The following is a 6,018-nucleotide window of genomic DNA, read 5'->3' on the forward strand; positions in this document are numbered from 1 at the left end:
TGAGGTAGAGCTGGGTGTTGTCAGTTTACATGTGAAAACTAACACGGTGCTTTTGGACAATGTCACCGAGTGGCAGCTTGTAGATGGGAAATAGGAGGGGCCGAGGATAGATCCTTTTTTAAGATGGGTGATGACGGTGGATTTAAAGGTGAGAGGGACAGTACCAGAAGAGAGAGACCTGTTGACATAATCAGCTAACACGGGGAAGTTGGGTGATCAGTCGTTCAGTGAGAATAGGGTCAATACAGCAGAAGGTGGGTCTCATGGACAACAGGAGCACTGAAAGGGCACGAGAGAAGATGGCAGAGAAACTGGAGAAAGGCGTGAGTTTAGAGCTCAGAAACAAAAGTCTGGCCCCGGTGGGCTCGTGGAAGGGAGGAAAGCAGCAGAGGCAGCTGATCGGATTGTCTCTGTAGCTCCATGAGCTCCTCACACTTGTTGTTGGAAGTGAGAATGGGAGACAGGGAAGAATGAGAGCCCTTCAAAAGGAATTCATATGAGTTAGAGACATTAAAAAGATGCAATGCAGTGTGCTTAACATAAAGTTGATTTAGGGGACTTCCGGTTGTGGTGATGCCTAGCTAGCCGCACGTTTCGGCAGCTCCAGCTCCGACGGACCTTTGGGCTCTTTTAAGGGCCCCAACGGGAAATTGTGGGGCGACGCAACCCGGTGTGGGGTGAGTGAGAAGGGAGTCCCCCCCCCCCCCCCCAACGAAGGAGGAAAATATCGGCGGCGGCGGCTGCAGCGTGAGGAATCATCGACGAAAGGGACATAAAGGGAGAAGACACAAGATGGCGGCGGAGAAAGCTCAGGCGACATGGGGGCCCGAGCAAGATGATTCTTGAGATGGTGCGTGGAGCTGCTGAAGAGGGAGGTGCTGACCCCGATGCTACAGGCAATTGAGGGGCTCAAGGAGACACAAAAGACCCAGGAGACAGAGCTCCGCGTGGTGGAGCAGAAGGTGACGGATAATGAGGATGAGATCCTGGGCCTGGCGGTTAAGACACAGACGCACGAGGCACTTCATAAAAAGTGTACTGAAAGGATCGAGGCCCTAGAAAACGGAGCGCGAAGGAAGAACCTTCGGATACTAGGTCTCCCTGAGGGTGTAGAAGGAGTGGACTGTGGAGCTTATGCAAGTACGATGCTGAGCTCACTGATGGGTGCTGAGGCCCCTACGGGCCCCTTGGAGGTGGAGTGGGCACATCGGATCCCGGCGAGAAGACCAAAAGCGGGCGAATCACCCAGGGCGATAATCGTGCGATTTCACCGCCTTAAGGATAGAGAAGAGGTCCTGAGATGGGCTAAAACGGTGCGGAGTAGCAGATGGGAGAATGCAGTGGTACGGGTGTACCAGGATTGGAGTGCGGAGGTGGCGAGAAGGAGGGCGAGTTTTAACCGAGCCAAGGAGGTGTTGCATAAAAAGGTGAAGTTTGGGATGCTGCAGCCGGCAAGACTATGGGTCACGTATCAGGAGAGACACCATTATTTCGAGACGGCGGAGGAAGCATGGACCTTGATCAAAGAGGAGAAATTGGATTGGAACTGAGGGACTGATGCTGCAGGAATTGTTATTGTTAATGTTATGGTTGAAGTTAATTGAGAAGTAAATTGGGAAGGGGGGAGACATTGGGAAATGTGGGCGCCGGTGAGGGGGGAAAGACGGGACATAGATGGAGAATGAGGAAGGGGAGGGGGAGCGGAAAGGGAGCTGCGCCACAAGAGGTGGGTCAGGTAAAGGGATGTTCCCGCGCCAGAAAGAATAAGGCGGGAAGACAGGCGCAAGGCGGATGGGAGTTCCCCACATGGGGGGGTCGAGGAGTGAGCAGGAGTAGCCGGGGTCAGTTGAAGTCAGCTGACTTACGGAAGTAATATGGGGGGAGCAATCACGCTAGAAAGAGATCTAGCGGGGGGAGGGGGGGACAACTGGGTTGCTGCTGCGGAAATCCAAAAGGAAATGGCTAAAGAGTGGGTGGGCGGGGATGGTGTGCGACGCTGGGGGAGCGAGCGGGAGCGCGGAGGCGGGATATGGGACTGGCCGAGAGAAGGTAATGGCTAGTCGACACGGGAGGGGGGCAGGTAGCCCCCTAGTGAGGCTGATCACGTGGAAGGTGAGAGGCCTGAACGGACCGATAAAAAGGGCCCGAGTGCTCGCGCATTTGAAAGGACTAAGGGCAGACGTGGTTATGCTCCAAGAGACGCACCTAAAGGTGGCGGACCAAGTTAGGTTAAGGAAAGGATGGGTGGGACAGGTGTTCCACTCAGGACTAGACGCAAAGAACAGAGGGGCGGCCATTTTGGTGGGGAAACGGGTAGCATTTGAAGCAAAGAACATCGTAGCAGATAGCGGAGGTAGATATGTAATGGTGAGTGGCAGGCTGGAGGGAATGGAGGTCGTGTGGTTAATGTATATGCCCCGAACTGGGACGATGCGGGATTTATGAGACGGATGCTGGGGCATATACCGGACCTGGAGGTAGGAAACCTGATTTTAGGAGGGGACTTTAATACTGTGCTGGACCCGGGGCTGGATAGATCCAGCTCAAGGACCGGAAGAAGGCCGGCAGCGGCCAAAGTGCTTAAGGGGTTTATGGACCAAATCGGGGGAGTGGATCCATGACGATTTCTTAGACCTAGGGCTAGGGAGTTCTCCTTCTTCTCCCATGTCCATAAAGTGTACTCCCGATAGATTTTTTTGTTTTGGGAAGGTCGTTGATCTCTAGGGTGGAAGAATCTGAGTATTCAGCCATAGCAGTTTCGGACCATGCCCCACATTGGGTGGACCTGGAATTAGGAGAGGAAAGGGAGCAGCGAGCACTCTGGCGATTAGATGTGGGATTGATGGCGGATGAGGGAGTGTGTGCAAGAGTGCGGGGGTGTATCGAGAGATACCTGGAGGTCAATGACGACGGCGAGGTCCCTGTGGGAGTGGTATGGGAAGCACTAAAAGCGGTGGTCAGAGGAGAGCTGATCTCCATTGGGGCCCACAAAAGGAAAACAGAGGCCAAGGAAAGGGAAAGATTACTGGGGGAGATTTTAAGGGTGGATAGGGAATTTGCAGAGACCCCGGAGGAGGGACTGTACAAGGAGAGGAGACGACTCCAGACGGAGTTTGACCTTCTGACCACCAGAAAGGCGGAGGTGCTGTGGAGGAAGGCACAGGGGAGGAGGTATGAATATGGGGAAAAGGCTAGTCGCCTGCTGGCTCATCAATTGCGAAAGAGGACAGCAGCGAGGGAGATAGGAGGAATTAGAGACGAAAAGGGAGACACGGTGCGAAGAGCAGGAAAGATAAATGAGGTGTTCAAGACCTTTTATGAGGGACTGTATAGGTCTCAACCCCCAGAGGGAGAGGAGGGGATGCGGCAGTTCCTGGATCAATTGAGGTTCCCGAGGGTGGAGGAGCAGGAGGTGGTAGGCCTGGGGGCACCGATTGGGGTGGACGAGGTTATTAAGGGGCTGGGAAGCATGCAAGCAGGGAAGGCTCCGGGACCGGACGGGTTCCCGGTGGAATTTTACAGAAAATATGTGGACTTGTTGGCCCCGTTGATGGTGAGGATGTTCAATGAGGCCAGGGAAGGGGGGACACTACCCCCGACAATGTCGGAGGCGACGATATCGCTAATTTTGAAGAGGGATAAAGATCCGTTGCAGTGCGGGTCCTATAGACCCATTTCATTATTGAACGTGGACGCCAAATTGCTGGCAAAGGTACTGGCATCGAGGATAGAGGACTGTGTCCCGGGGGTGGTGCACGAAGACCAGACAGGGTTCGTAAAAGGGAGACCACTGAATGTTAACGTGCGACGACTGTTAGGGGTGATAATGATGCCCCCAGTGGAGGGGGAGGCAGAGATAGTGGCGGCAATGGATGCAGAGAAGGCATTTGATAGGGTGGAGTGGGAGTATTTATGGGAAGTGTTAAGGAGGTTTGGGTTCGGGAACGGGTTTATTAGCTGGGTCAAACTTCTTTATGGGGCTCCAACGGCAAGTGTAGTTACGGGTCGACAAAGATCGGAGTATTTCCGATTATATAGGGGAACAAGACAGGGATGCCCGCTGTCTCCATTGTTGTTCGCGTTGGCAATTGAACCTCTGGCCATGGCGTTGAGAGACTCCAGGAAATGGAGAGGGGTGATTAGGGGGGGAGAGGAACACCGAGTCTCGCTATACGCAGATGACCTATTGTTATACGTGTCGGACCCAGCGGGGGGGATGATAAAGGTTATGCGAATGTTGAGGGAGTTCGGGGATTTCTCGGGGGAGAGGCTAAACATGGGGAAGAGTGAATTATTTGTGATACATCCAGGGGACCAGAGTAGAGGGATAGAAGGCCTGCCTCTAAGGAAAGTGGAAAGAAACTTCCGATACCTGAGGATTCAGATCGCGAGGAGCTGGGGAACCTTGCACAGACTTAATCTGACACGGCTGGTAGAACAAATGGAGGAGGACTTCAAGAGGTGGGACATGCAGCCTCTGTCGCTGGCGGGCAGGGTGCAGGCAATTAAGATGATGGTCCTCCCGAGGTTCTTATTTGTATTTCAATGTCTCCCTATACTAATCACGAAGACCTTTTTCAATAAAATAGACAGGAGCATCACGAGCTTCGTGTGGGCAGGGAAAGTTCCGAGAGTAAGGAGGGGGTTCCTTCAACGTAGCAGGGACAGAGGAGGATTGGCACTACCGAACTTGGGCGATTACTATTGGGCCGCCAATGTGGCAATGATACGTAAATGAATGATGGAGGGTGAGGGAGCGGCGTGGAAAAGACTGGAGAGAAAGTCCTGTAAAGGGACGAGTTTAGAGGCGCTGGTGACGGCGCCGCTACCGTTCTCGCCAAAAAGGTTTACCGCGAACCCGGTGGTGGCGGCAACATTGAATATCTGGGGACAGTGGAGGCGACAGAGAGGGGTGCGGGGTGCCCTGGTGGGGTCCCCAATTAGGAACAACCATAGGTTCGCCCCAGGAAGAATGGATGGAGGATTTCAGAGCTGGCACCAGTTGGGAATTAGGAGGGTGGGAGATTTATTTATAGATGGGACTTTTGCGAGCTTGGGAGCATTGGAGGAAAAGTATAAGTTGCCCCGGGGAAACTTCCTGAGATTATATGCAGGTGAGGGCGTTTACTAGACAACAGGTGAGGGAATTTCCACTGCTCCCGACACAGGGGACCCAGGACAGAGTGCTTTCAGGGGTGTGGGTCGGAGAGGGCAAGGTGTCAGAGATATACCGAGAGATGAGGGAAGAGGGGGAGGAGTTGGTGGGCGAACTAAAAGGAAAGTGGGAAGAAGAACTAGGGGAGGAGATAGAGGAGGGTATGTGGGCTGATGCCCTAAGCAGGGTAAATTCCTCTTCCTCATGCGCCAGGCTTAGCCTGATTCAATTTAAGGTGCTACATCGAGCACACATAACGGGAGCAAGATTGAGCAGGTTCTTTGGAGTGGAGGACAAATGTGGGAGGTGCGGCGGGAGCCCGGCCAACCACGCACATATGTTTTGGGCGTGCCCGGCACTGGAGGGGTATTGGAAGGGAGTGACGGGTGTGATTTCGAAGGTGGTGAAGGCCCGGGTCAAACCAGGCTGGGGGCTAGCTCTATTTGGAGTTGCGGATGAGCCGGGAGTGCAGGAGGCGAAAGAGGCCGATGTTGTGGCCTTTGCGTCCCTAGTAGCCCGGCGTAGGATCCTACTCATGTGGAAGGAGGCGAAACCCCCCGGACTGGAGGCCTGGGTAAACGATATGGCGGGGTTCATTAAACTGGAGCAGATAAAGTTTGCCATGAGAGGATCGGCTCAAGGGTTCACCAGGCGGTGGCAGCCATTTCTCGACTACCTAGGGGAACGTTAGAGGGAAGAGATGACCAGCAGCAGCAACCCAGGGGGGAGGGGGGAGGGGGGGAGTTTAGTTTATGTCAAAAGATTATGAGGTTTAGTTATTTGTGTATTGTTAAAAATTTCTTTACTGTTACGTTTGCTTTGTAAGAGGGAAAAAATTGTTGTTTGGAAAAAAATTTCAATAA

The sequence above is a fragment of the Scyliorhinus torazame genome, chromosome 5, assembly GCF_047496885.1.
Source record: "Scyliorhinus torazame isolate Kashiwa2021f chromosome 5, sScyTor2.1, whole genome shotgun sequence".
Lineage (NCBI taxonomy): Eukaryota > Metazoa > Chordata > Chondrichthyes > Carcharhiniformes > Scyliorhinidae > Scyliorhinus > Scyliorhinus torazame.